At 36.9% G+C, this 14,219-nt stretch overlaps 1 long non-coding RNA gene across 3 annotated transcripts in view; it reads right to left on the bottom strand.

Annotated features, from left to right (window-relative positions):
• LOC123536772 (uncharacterized) overlaps nt 1-14,219 on the bottom strand; it is a 37,152-nt gene that overhangs the window by 4,115 nt on the left and 18,818 nt on the right. Inside the window, exons 3-11 of one of the 3 annotated variants that reach the window (XR_008368075.1) lie at nt 10,934-11,101; nt 10,409-10,493; nt 9,469-9,932; nt 8,446-8,618; nt 7,643-7,717; nt 6,637-6,801; nt 6,065-6,167; nt 5,357-5,543; nt 1,058-1,269 (exon numbers count right to left, since the gene is read on the bottom strand). This is a non-coding gene — a long non-coding RNA (uncharacterized LOC123536772). The remainder of the gene's footprint in view (nt 1-1,057; nt 1,270-5,356; nt 5,544-6,064; nt 6,168-6,636; nt 6,802-7,642; nt 7,718-8,445; nt 8,619-9,468; nt 9,933-10,408; nt 10,494-10,933; nt 11,102-14,219) is intronic. The other 2 variants (XR_008368077.1, XR_008368076.1) reach the window with 2 other exon arrangements.

The raw sequence follows: 14,219 nt of genomic DNA, 5'->3' as shown, positions 1-14,219 counted from the left end.
AATGGTTTTCAATGTTCAGGCTCCTGTGACCTTGACCTTTAACAGAGTGACTCCAAAATCGATAGGGGTCATCTACTCTGCATGAACAATCATCCCATTAAGTTTCAACATTCTAGGTCAAGTGGTTCTCAAGTTACTGACCGGAAACAGTTTTCAATATTCAGGCCCCTGTGACCTTGACCGTTGACAGAGTGACCCCAGAATCAATAGGGGTCATCTACTCTGCATGACCAATCATCCTATGAAGTTTCAACATTCTGGGTCAAGTGGTTCTCTAGTAATTGATCGGAAATGGTTCAATGTTCAGGCTCCTGTGACCTTGACCTTTGACGGAGTGACCCCAAAAACAATAAGGGTTGTCTACTCCAGCAGCCCTACAACCCTATGAAGTTTGAAGGTTCTAGTTCAAATGGTTCTCCAGTTACAGATCAGAAATGAAGTGTGATGTACGGGCGGACGGATGGACGTTCCTACAGATGGACCTTTATTGGGTATTTCTTTTGTTAAAAAGTACCCAATAAGCAACAAAAAGTACCCAATAAACACTACGGAATGAATGCAGCGAAGTAGAATGTCTGTGATATGCACAACTAGGCTTTTGTACTGATCACTCCTGTGAAGATCCATCAATATCTGTCTAGCAGTTTGATTGGTGAAAGCCAGACAAGATTTTTCTATTTTAAGCTCTGGTGGCTATTTTGTGCAGCGAAGTGGTATGTGCCAGCGATATGCACAACTAAGGCTAGTACTGATCACTCCTGTGAAGTTTCGTAGAAATCCAGCCAGCAGTTCGACCTGTGACAGGCGACAAGAATGATGTTCTATTTTTAGCAATACACACAACTGCTCTTGGTACTGATCACTCCTGTGAAGTTTCATCGAAATCTGGCCAGCAGTCTGACCTGTGCAAGCTGAACAAACTTTAGACAGAAGATAGATGAATGGACAGACAGATGGCAAAGGCAAAAACAATAATCATTGCTGACCTTAGGGGAGACATACCATAGTTAATCAGGCGAGGTAATGGATTAGCTTAAACGTTTGACTAAATACTCACAACTTCTGGTTTAAGCATGACTGGGTGAATCTGCAACAGCTCTATAAACCCGCCTTTCTTTGACGTATCTTGAAAGCTAAGCAAATGTCGAGTTACTGGCTGGAGTCAATATTTTCATCCACATTTCCCTTATTGACTGTTAACTTGTGATATTTTTACTTTTTGCACCATCATTGTCACCTCTACCTCTGCCGATATTCCTTTACCATCTTCTGAAACAATTTCAGAATTTGTTGACAAACAGTTTTAGTCGTGTGCTTTAACTCATTTTGCATGCATGATGCATTAATGCATCATCCCACAGTTACCAGTGTACTGCATTCCAATCCTTGGCGGTATTGTTATCTACATTTGACTAGCATATGCTGCGTAAATGTGTCATTTCAATATAGCAGTAGCTCTACATTCACACAAGACAGTAAATTAGCTCTAAATTCCGAGTTACACGTTCAGCCATCACATTTTGCAGGTCTTATATTATATTAAAATCTTTTAGGCGAACCAATCAAATTTTTTGTTGCGTAACATAAAAAACTGGCAGTTTTGAAAACAAGCGGGGCAATATACGCCCGAAGGGTTATATCAGAAGAGGAGGATGGAATAAAATTTAAAGAACTTATCTGTTGAAGCCCAAAGGACAGGAAGAACAAAGGGAAGAAATTTTTAAAAAACTCTAACTCCACAAAAAAATCCTTACAAGGTATAGACATGTCAAAATACACCTAAACTAGAATGTGTCTGTAGGACACAGGGTGTGCCCCACATTGGTACATTTGTCACAAATAAGGGGCAATAATTCAAATGTTTGCAGTGATAATTGTTTAGCCTAAACAAATATTTTATGAAAAGAATTCATTATTCTAGGCCATATATTTTTGAGCTATGAGCATCACAAAACAAAAAATCCACTATTTTGGCTATTTCATGGGCCATAACTCTGTAATAAGCACAAAGATACTCAAGAAGAATGCAAAGTGTGAAAGGTCACATCATGATATTAAAAGACTCAAACAAGGCTTCATGAATTTACATTAAATACTTTTTGAGCTAGGCACATAATTAGACGAAAATGTGCATTTTTTTTACTATTTCAGGGGCCATAACTTCAAAAATAGGGGGTGGAGCCAGCCAAAAAAAAAAGGAGGTGTGCAAGTTTATATCATGGTAAAGACTTATGCAAGATTTCAACCATTTATGTTAAATACTTTTTGAGCTAGGTGCATCAAAAGGTGAAAATGTGCATTTTTGACAATTTTAGGGGCCATAACTCTGAAAATAGAGCCAGACAAAAAATAGGAGGTGCGCAGGTTCCTTTCATGACAAAGACTCATACAAGGTTTAATCAATTTATATGAAATACTTTTTGAGAAAGGTGCGTCACAAGGTGAAAATGGCCATTTTTGCCTATTTCAGGGGCCATAACTCTAAAAATAGGGGGCAGACCAAAATAAAAAAATAGGAGGTGCACAAGTTCATACCATGATTAAAACTCATGCAAGGTTTCATGAATCTATATCAAATACTTTTTGAGCTAGGCGTGTCACAAGGTGAAAATGTGAATTTTTGACTATTTCAGGGGCCATAACTCTAAAAATAGGGGGCGGAGCCAGATGAAATATAGGACGTGTTCATATCATGATAAAGACTCCTGCAAGGTTTCATCAATTTATATCAAATACTTCTTGAGCTAGGCTCGTCACGAACTTTGGACGGATGGACAGATGGATGCACACCCATACGATTCATGTATTAGGTGGTCATTCCATTGTTTGAAAACAATAGAATGACCACTTAAGGAACGAAAGAATTAAGTGGTTACGGAATGAATACAAAGGATTTCTATTGTCCTAGGCCACACCTCCTACCACCTAAGGTACCAATCGTTTGCTCGGACGGACACACGGACAAGACCAAATCTATATGCCCCCCACAAGAAAGAAAAAAACCCAGTTAATACACCTATTAACATGCTATTTATAGAACAGTTATATATCATACAAGGTCAACAATATACAATCATCGACTTTCATAGGTTGATATCAGGATTTATCAACCCGAAAAGTTATATTCACGAAGGCAAGGTGAATATAACTTTTTGAGGGTTGATAAATCCTGATATCAACCTATGAAAAAGTCAATAATTGTTTTATTACATGAATAAATGTATAGTCAGTCTTGTTATTACAACTGTATCTTTAATAAAGAAATAAGGAATAAATTTAGACCAAATCAGAGTGATATTGATTTTCTAAGCACCTACTTCAATCTATTTTTATTTTCGTACTATTTATAACCCAAGATAAGTTGATATGATATGTACTTATTACTTTTCAAACCATTTTCAGCCAATCAGAGAAACAATAGAATACAGTCATGTAATAATACAAGACAGTTAATAGTGCATTTTTACCCAGGTGCTCCCAAGGAAGCTATACACAAGGTACCTACCCCTGTTGAATCCTGACAAAAATAAAAAAAATGATTTTTGTTGCAAACTTTGTTTCAACAACTTTGTTCCAACAGATTAACTAACAATGAACAATCAAAACAATACAGGGAACTTTAAACCTCTAGCCTGCTAGCGACAAGTGATTCTGTCTTGGCGACCAGTGTAGACCAAAATCTATTCAGTCAGTAAATTTTCATGGAACACCCTCCAAATAATAAATTATATTGCGCAACTTGAATGATGGACCAGTCCACGTTAGAAATTAAGCAGGCTAGAGGTAAAACTGGAAAAAACTGCTTACAAACTTATTTGCTCCATTTGTACGAGGAACCTACAATGAAGCAGTATTCATTTTTTTCTTTTAAATTATGTTACTAACAAGAGTGCCAGAATGTTACAATATACGCCCGTCACAGCAAATTTCTTAACTCTAGCACCTGTATTTGCAAATGGAATTTTAATGTTAGTAATTATTGTAATTCTATTGTTTTTCTTAAACCACATAAAAACTCCTTACCAGGTAGAGATACCTTAAAATATACCTAAAATTTGGAAGTAACATCTTTGTGGTACCACAGAAAAGTGGTCTTGGTTTTTCCCTACGTCAATTACAAAAAAATTACAATACAAGTTATTTATAGTAACAACTAAGGGAAGTTAATCTTAAAAAAAAAAAAATTGTAAGTCCACACAAAAATTCTTACCAGGTAGAGATTGATCAAAATACACCTCAAACTTCGATGTAACATGCATGTTGTACTACAGAAAAGTGGTCTCGATTTTTCCCTACGACTAGTAATCAAAAAGTTACAATATAAGCTATTTATAGTAACAACAAAAGGAAGTATTTCTAAAGCAGGGACCTGCGCATGACACTTCGTCTCATGATGGTGTACAATTGTGCCAAGTTACATCAAAATCCCTCCATGCATGAAGAAGAAACGCTTCTGACAAAGTCATTCTTGTATCTGACCTTTGGCCTCTAAGTGTGACCTTGACCGTAGACCTAGGGACCTGGTTCTTGCACAAGACACTCAGTTTTGTGGTGTTGAACATTTGTGCCAAGTTATATCAAAATTCCTCCATGCGTGAAGAAGAAATGCTCCGGACAAAGTTTTCATTTTTGTATTCTTAGACCTAGGGAACTGGCTCTTGCACATGACACTCCGTCTCATGATGGTGAACAATTGTGCCAGGTCTCATCAAAATCCCTCCATGCATGGAGAAGATAATTATGCTCCAAAGTCATTCTTGAATTTGACCTTTGACCTCTAAGTGTGACCTTGACCTTAGACCTAGGGACCTGGTTCTTGTGCATGACACTCCGTCTCATAATGGTGAACAACTGTGCCAAGTTTCATCAAAATCCCTCCATGTATGAAGAAGATATGCTGCGGACAAAGTCTGTGGATGCCGCCCGCCCGCCTACCTGGGGCGTTCCCATAATACGTCCCGCTTTTCAAATGGGCGTATAAAAATTCTGTACAGTAATTCATCCAACAAAGTATTTTTTATCAGAAAAGAAAACAGCAAAATAAACCATAAACATTTAATTGGTAACACGAAATTTTCAATACTGAATTTCTGTACTTTACGCTTGGGTCAGTCTAGATTTGACTAAACAATTTTAGAATCTTTTTTTAGCATTCTGCTTACAAAACTGTTAGTTTGAGACAAGCGAATGAAAAAGCTAGCAAATGTTCAGATGACTGATACAGGGAACATAAATGGTAGGGAAAGCTTAGCAGGATCATGCATACATGCAGCTATTTTTTTTAGCAAAGGTCAAGTCCAACCTTGGAATGGATTTCAAGCAAGGGTTACACATTTTACGTGTGTATGACACTTACAGCATGATCGGGATCCTTCAATGCAGAGCTGTGGTCAATGAGAAGATGTTTCTGGGCCTCAAGTTGAGTTTTGAGGCTATTTAGTCTGTTCTTTACTCTCGATCTGTAGTTCAAGGGTCTGCCAGGTACCAATCTCACGTTACAAATAACTTCGTTATCTGTGGTTATCTTTTTGTAAAGAATTTAACTGGAAAAAAAGTAGTAAACATTTAGTGTAAAAATATATATTCTTATTATAATAGTGAATTAGAAAAAAACAACAGGGATACAAGTACTGAGTACTAAGTACTTCGATTATAAAATGAATAACACTACTTTCTCTTTTTTAGAAAAGCTGATGTATATTTAATCTACTTAAGAAAGAGATGCCCAAAACTTGCAAAGACTTTGTTCTTTCCCACAAATATCTTTTAAATTCAGTTAATTTTGCTTCACAGGACTTTGAAATTTGAAACCATTTAAGTGGTCTGGAAGCTTTTTAGTGGAGGAAGAACCTAGGTGCTTGTATATACATTATTTCAGACTAGAGCAGATATCTAGACAGAACCATCAAACGTCTACAACCCAGCTTGATGGGCTTATCATATAAAAGAAATATCCTCTTACTAGAGTTTCAAAACTCTCAATGGTAAGGGCCAAGTGATTCAAAGTTGGCAACCTTATTCATACAATTAGTAAGTGATTTTGTATGTAGATATTAAGTTATACCTGACTATTACACTGCTGTATATTGTCAATGTTCAGTTTGAGTCCGTTATGAAGATCCTCTATAGTAGCCATCTTGCTCGACATTTCCTGATCTTGTTCCACTCTGAATACATAATGATAAAATATTTTACTGAAAAACGTGCATGACATATCTTTTAAACTTTTTAAAAAATCATTCTAAAATCATATATAAACATTCAGTGATATAAATTGTACCTAAAATAATCATGAGGAAATGAGAAACACTGTATGATTAATTTCTATTTAGAGAACAGCACTGATGCAACTCTATAGAACTTTACCAAATATAACCTCTTTATTTCTTTTACCTGTTCTGTGCACATAACTACCAGTTTCTCAACATTTATTTGAGGTGAAAGATGAAATAACTTCACACACAAAATCTTTTATCTATTAAAATGTCACAGATAGAATACACAACATCTTAAGATAAAATTCACAACCTTGTGATCCATAGAACAACGCTCCCTACTAATCTAAGCACTTGGGCTCTTTTCAGTCTGTGTCCTCTTACTGAGTCCCTAAAACCCTACACAGTAAAAAAAACTTACTCATGTTCCTCTAGCCTGGACCTGAGCTGGTTGAGGAGAACTTGTTGGTGTGAGCTGTGGTTCTGTAGAGCTTTAAATCTCTCTGCCTCATTATGTCTCTCGTCCAGCTCAATCTTCATCTTGTTGTTCTGTTTCTGATACTTGCTGATCTGTTTCAACATTTGTCTGTAACATACTATGTTCAGTCATGCTTGATACATTTTTCTGCTTGTAAATTTTATAACAACAAATTTTCAAATGCAGTTTCCATAAAAATGCTATGTAAACAAAATGACATTACGAATATCTTGTTTTAACTATTACATTAAAACTTCATGTATCAATATTTGATGTTCAACAAATGCAGAGAGTTACACAAAGTATAGTGAAACAAGGCTCATTTAACCATGGACAGCTCGTGCCTCTAAACTGGGATAACGGGCCATTTTAGTAGCCCAGAGGTGACTAGGGGGCCGTTTATAAACAAGGGGCCATGGCCCTGTTTTTTTTGCCGTAAATGAGTCACAGGGCCTCAGGGGAGGTAAAAATTGTGTTTTCAAGAAATGGCCCATTAAACAATGTGTCCGAAACTAGGGGGGGGGGTGGGGGGGAGACCCTTAAGGGGCCATTTTGGTTGATCAGCAGATTATTGGGGGCCATTGTTGACCCTTCTTGGCCCCTTAAAAAATGGCTCTTTGGCTGTTGGCCCACTAAATGGAAGTAGTGGACCGTCCGTGCACCCATGCTCACTGAACCCCTTTCCTGTAATCCAAACCAGTTTCATTATATCTGCCAGTGATTGGAAACCCGGGAAAACTCACACTCCCACTGCCACTTTTAAGTGGTGTTTTAATACAAAGTAACCTTGTTTGAGAAACCATGTCCATCAACAGACCATTGGTTTTTAAAGACCACTCCTAATTTCCTTTTTGTGTTGTTTCAGAATAAAGCACCATTGTTTGATCTTCCCTTAGGAGGTCTCTTAATGCAAGTCATACTATACTTTTTAGATAAATAAGTAGCTTACTCTTTTTCAGCTGTGAGCTGCATGATGGCTTTACTTTGTTCTCTGATTTTGTTCCCCAATTTCTCATTGGCATGTCTGAAAATAATATGAGCCGCGCCATGAGAAAACCAACATAGTGGCTTTGCGACCAGCATGGATCCAGACCAGCCTGCGCATCCGCATTATGTTGGTTTTCCCATGGCACGGCTCATATATAGATGTATAACTAAACACTTGAAAACTAAGTTTCTGAACATTTCAAATATATACTGTAATAACAATATGTCTAGACTAGCCACTAGACTGATAAAAATGTATTTCTACATTTTTCCTTTTTTGATGAATTTAATTTCATAGAGACAAAAGCTGGTCTATTTTAGAGATTTTCACAGAGGAATGATGTTGAATTTATCATGGACATAGAATATAGACTGGCTCAGTTCACTACTTTTAATCATAAAAATGTAAAAAAAAAGATATATCATAGTCTAGGAGCTAGTCTACAATATGTCTTAAACAGATGATTTAGTAAGCTGCTTCTGAACACAATCTTGACAAAGTTTTATCCAGAGTCAGTTTTTTCACACTGGATCCATAATAGCTGCCACATACAAGGCAAACCAGCCAGGCAATCATGTTTTTGGTATATCAAATTGATCTGAAGGAATTTGGTAAAGGGTAGGCTATGAAACATTTACATAAAATAAGATTGAAATTTCTGTGATGTAACGTTTATGGGCAAGTACTGTCAAAGCAACTTCTTGTCCATGGTGACATTTAATCTGGCTATTCGTGTAGCATATGCATGGTGTAAAACAACTTACTTTTGTTCCTGTATGCAGGTGTTTATGTTCTGCACAACCAGTTCACTTTCTTTGTGCAGTCTGTCCCCATTGGTTCTTGACTATTCCAGGGCCATTCTCAATCCCTTTATCTCCTTATTTGCACTGTGGTAATTATGTCTCATCAACTCAAGTTCTAACAGTAACTTCTCAGACTACAATTATATAATTTCAGATACAAATGAGCCATGCCAAGAGAAAACCAACATAGTGGATTTGCGACCAGCATGGATCCAGACCAGACTGCGCAGATGCGCAGGATCCATGCTGTTCGCTTTCAAAGCCTAATGCACTTAGAGAAACCATAAGCAAACAGCGGATGCAAAGGCTGGTCTGCATTCATGCTGGTCGCAAAGCCACTATGTTGGTTTTCACACGGCGCGGCTCAAATATTAACCTATACCCATTTACCATTCTATCATTAAAAGACTGACACTTCTATCAATCAGAAAATGAATACTGTGAAATCATTAATATTCGTGGAGGACTAATTTTCGTGGATTTCGTGTTTGAGTCAATCCACGAAATTTAATACCAACAAACAAGTAAAATTCCCATTCATTTTATGTTAAAAAATTGAAATCCACGAATTCATATCCCCATGAAATTGCTGTTCTGACCAAAACAACGAAATTTCATGTCCACGAAATAAAATGATTTACAGTACATCACCAGGGAAGTTTTCCTTTCATTCAGAAATCCTTTTTCTTTACCTGGTAGTCATTCATAAAAATACATTTTCACATACTGCTCTTTTCAAATACACAGTTTTGTAGTTTCTGGTATAAGTACTGAAGCATCTAACTTATCAAGCTTCAAGAAATGTTACTTTTCTGGTAGTTTATAGGATAAGGAAGGAGTTATGAGCTGCTGAAGTTACAAATGTTTACAGAACTGACATGTAACAACTCTAAATACACATTCATTTTCAGAATTCAGAAAATACTGTTTAAAGTTAAAACTCAATAGACCTTGTATAGAAAAAATATATACTCATATCATTACACTTGGTTTAGTATTTTTCTTGTAAGGCACTGAGTTCCACTTTAACAACAACTAATTCTTCCCCCTTTGCCGAGAGCTCCTGAAGACCTTGGCGGTTCCTGTCCTGTTTGTTTGTTTGTTTTGGGTTTAACGCCATTTTTCAACAGTATTTCAGTTATGTAACAGCGGGCAGTTAACCTAACCAGTGTTCCTGGATTCTGTACCAGTACAAACCTGTTCTCTGCAAGTATAACTGCCAACTTCCCCACATGCATTATCAGAGGTGGAGGACAAATGTTTTCCGACACAATGTCTTATCAAATCATCATGGAGAACATACGTCCCGCCCGAGGATCGAACTCGCGATCCCGCGATCTGCAGACCAACACTCTCCCTACTGAGCTAAGCGGGCGGGCTCGGTTCCTGTCCTGGGACATAACTGCTTCCTTTTGCAGGTCATTGTACTTCATCTTGAAATTTTGGAGCTAAAATTCAATATTTCAAATAATCATGAATAATTTACAAGTGATTTTATTAAATAAGTGACAAAATAACACTGACATGGAGTGCCATTACCTTTGAATTAGGATCAAAACCTGTGACCCTGAAATTGGAGGTAAAGACTCAAACTGGATGAAATACATCTTCTTTTCATACTTAACAAGTGAAGTTTCATAGCAACACCTTGAAAAACTTAAATGTTACAGTTGGGACATGAAGTATTGCTAACTAGCAACTTTACTGACAGTGCAACTACTACAGCTGCATAGATAATAGAAATAGGACTAACTAAATAATAAACAAATCAGAAATACAAATAACTCAACCGACAACAAGAATTGAAATACAAGTTATCTAAACATTAATGAAGGAAGTAAAAATGTTAAACCCAAAACCAAATATGACGCAATGTCAATTGGTAGAATTGGAAAAATCCATAATCACAACAAATGGTTTTTACCTCCACTCTCGGAGACTCGGTAGATGTCTTGCATCTTCTTTAATTCTTACTTCAGCTGATGTATCTTCTGTTCATAACTGCTCAACTGTAACAATAAACAACACATATTTCAAAAAGTTAAACAGGAAAACAGAAACAGACATCAATTGCTTCAGTCATCTAAATCACAACTTTTCTCAAGCAGCCAGATCATAATCACAGAACTGATTAATCAAAAAATGAAAGTTTCTTTTGATTCCAAACTGCTGAAAACTTGCAATCAGACAAGACTCAAGCAATCTTTAACTTCTGGCTTTGTCCTTAAAAATACTGTGACAGTCTATTGCTGTCTAAGTCACCTCACCACTTCAAACCCTTGGATAGGTCATGCCCGGGCTTCATTAGGTAGCACTCTTGACTTTTAATTTTCAAGTATGGCTCTGGTCAAATTCTTCAATCTTCTATACCAAAATATACAAAAAACATAAAATCATTTATTACAACTACATTCTGTATATCAAAGGGAGGTAAATCCTGAAAGCTTACATCTTCAGACATTGCCTGGTTCTGTTGCTGTGTTCGAGAGACCTCAGTCCTCAGCATGGCCACTTGCTGGGACATGTCCCCAAGCTGTTCCATAGATTCCTTGTGGTTACCCTGCACTGTGGTCAGCTGTACTTTCATGTCATGTAACGGCTCTTCATTGTCCATCAACTGAAAATTTTATACAGAATTAACTCAGAATTCTCCAACACAGATGTACTGGCAGTAACACAAAATATAAATCCTGGGAAAAAATTGCCTAGTTTCAAAATGGTACCAAAGACAAGAATTATTCATAGCGATTTTTTCCCTATTTTTCTAAACAAAAGGGCCATAAAGGCCCTGTATCGCTCACCTGACCTATTGACCTAAAAATCATCAAGATTAACATTCTGACCAAGTTTCATTAAGATATGGTCATAAATGTGGCCTCTAAAGTGTTAACTAGCTATTCCTTTGATTTGACACCATGACCTAGTTTTTGACCGGACATAACCCAGATTTGAAATCAAGTTTAACATTCTAAGTTTCATGAAGATAAAGTCATAAATGTTGCCTCTAGAGTGTTAACAAGCTTTTCCTTTGACTTGACCTAGTTTTTGATCTCACCTGACCCAGATTTAAACTTGACCTAAAGATCATTAAGATTTACATTCTGACCAAGTTTCATTAAGATATGGTCATAAATGTGGCCTCTAAAGTGTTAACTAGCTTTTCCTTTGATTTGACCCGGTGACCTAGTTTTTGACCCGACATAACCCAGATTCGAACCTGTCCTAAAAATTATCAAGTTTAACATTCTGACTAAGCTTCATCAAGATAAGGCGTAAAAAAAAACAAGAGCTCGTGGAACACGAAATGCCCCCCTTGATGCATTCAGTAATTGCACAAGGAACAGAAATTATAAGCTCACTGTAAACAAAAGTTCTACCAATCTGGTTTAATCTGACCTTAACCTTTACCCTAACAAGAGATTACAGAGCGATCTTGGCGCCATCCACTGAGCCATTTTTGAATGTTCCAAATTTCAAGACTAGCTCAAGCTCAAAATCAAGGTCAAATTTCATTTCGGTACAAAACAATGTGCATGTTGTCCAAATTTGAAAGTGGTGGCTTTAGAAATGTGAAAGTAGGTCACTAGATCAATTTCAAGGTCAAAGTTCATTTTGGTAGACAGAACTATGCATGTGCTTCAGATATGGAGGCTGTAGCTTGAGAAATGTGAAATCAGGTTACTATCGAAGTCAAATTTCAATTCAGAACACAAAAATATGCAAGCTGTCCAAATTTGAAGCCTGTAGCTTCAAAAATGTGAAAGTAGGTCACTAGGTCAATCTCAAGATCAAAGTTCATTTCAGTACACAAAACTATGCATATGGTTCAAATTTGAAGGCTGTAGCTTGAAAAATGTGAAAGTAGGTCACTAGGTCAGAATCAAGGTCAAATTCTATTTCGGAACACAAAACTATGCAAGTGGTCCAAATTTGAAGCCTGTAGCTTCAGAAATGTGAAAGTAGGTCACTAGGTCAATCTCAAGATCAAAGTTCATTTCAGTACACAAAACTATTCTTGTGGTTCAAATTTGTAGGCTGTAGCTTGAGAAATGTGGAAGTAGGTCACTAGGTCAAAATCAAGGTCAAATTTTATTTCTGAACAAAAAACTATGCGTGTGGTCCAAATTTGAAGCCTGTACCTTCAAAAATGTGAAAGTAGGTCACTAGATCAATAACAATGTCAAAGTTTTTTTCGGTACACAAACCTATGCATGTGGTCCAAATTTGAAGGCTGTAGCTACAGAAATTTATGGTTACGGACATGAAGATTCTTAAGTTTTTTGCTATATAAGTCTATATAAACCAGTGACCCCTAGGGCTGGGCCATATTTGACCCTAGAGGAATAATTTGAACAAACTTGGTAGAGAACTACTAGATGATGCTACATTACAAAATATCAAAGCCATAGTCTTTGTGGTTTGGACAAAACGATTTTCAAAGTTTTTCTCTATAAAAGTCTTTGTAAACCATGTGACCCCCAGGGCGGAGCCATATTTGACCCTATGGGAATAATTTGAACAATCTTAGTAGAGGACCACTAGATGATGTCACATACAAAATATCAAAGCCCTTGGCCTTGTGCTTCTGGACAAGAGGTTTTTCAAATTTTTTTCCTATATAAGTCTATATAAACCATGTGACCCCCGGGGCGGGGCCATATCTGACCCCAGGGATATAATCTGAACAATTTTGGTAAAGGACCACTAGATTTTACTACATACCAAATATCAAAGCCCTAGGCCCTATGGTTTTGGACAAGAAGATCAGAAACCGTTTAACTGTTCCTGGCCAATGTGACCTTGACCTTTGACCTAATGACCTCAAAATCAATAAGGGTCATCTGCTGGTCATGGCCAAGCTAACTATTAATTTTCCTGACACTAGGCCTAAGCGTTCTTGAGTTATTGCCCGGAAACCATTTTACTGTTTCTGGTCACTGTGACCTTGACCTTTGACATACTGATCTCAAAATCAATAGGGGTCATCTGCTGATCATGATCAACCTCCCTATTAATTTTTGAGACCCTAGGCCTAAGCGTTCTTGAGTTATCATCCGGAAACCGTTTAACTGTTCAGGGGGGCCCCAAGCGTTCTTGAGTTATCACCCGGAAACGGATTGGTCTACATTCCGACCGACTAACATCTGCAAAACAATATACCCCTCCTTCTTCGAAGGGGGGCATAAAAATTGTTTGTTTCCGGTATCCCGACCTACCCTAAATATTTGGCCTGACCCTAAATGTTTTTATGGCCTTGGAGAATATTTCTTTCAACTTGTTAACAAAATGTTGCAAAACTGCACTTTTTATGCTTTAAACATGGCCAATGATGTTAGAAATCAACTTACTGATGCTCTAAAGGCATAAGCCCCTTATTTGTATTCATTTTTTGACACAAAAATAATTTCCGAAAAGTCTCCCTTAATAAGAAATAATTCAAAAAAAAAAAAAATTTTCCGACCTACCTACCCTAATTTTTTTTAGCATGTTACTGGAATCAAATAATTTTTTTTTTTAGGCCTCAATGGCATGTTTTGAAATTCTACATTAGCACTAGAGAGGGCTCAGAGCAAAACTAGTCAATGCTTATAAATATAAATAAGTCTGAAGATTTAAAATTATTTCAAATCCTTTTAAATAAAAACTTAATGTAAATAGGGCTGGGACAATTTCAAAATTTTGAAACCGGTTAATCTTTTGTTTGAAATCGAATAGAACAGGTTTATCAGCCGCCA

Source organism: Mercenaria mercenaria, chromosome 17 (assembly GCF_021730395.1).
Source record: "Mercenaria mercenaria strain notata chromosome 17, MADL_Memer_1, whole genome shotgun sequence".
NCBI classification, from domain to species: domain Eukaryota; kingdom Metazoa; phylum Mollusca; class Bivalvia; order Venerida; family Veneridae; genus Mercenaria; species Mercenaria mercenaria.
This window is presented reverse-complemented; position numbering and strand designations above follow the sequence as displayed.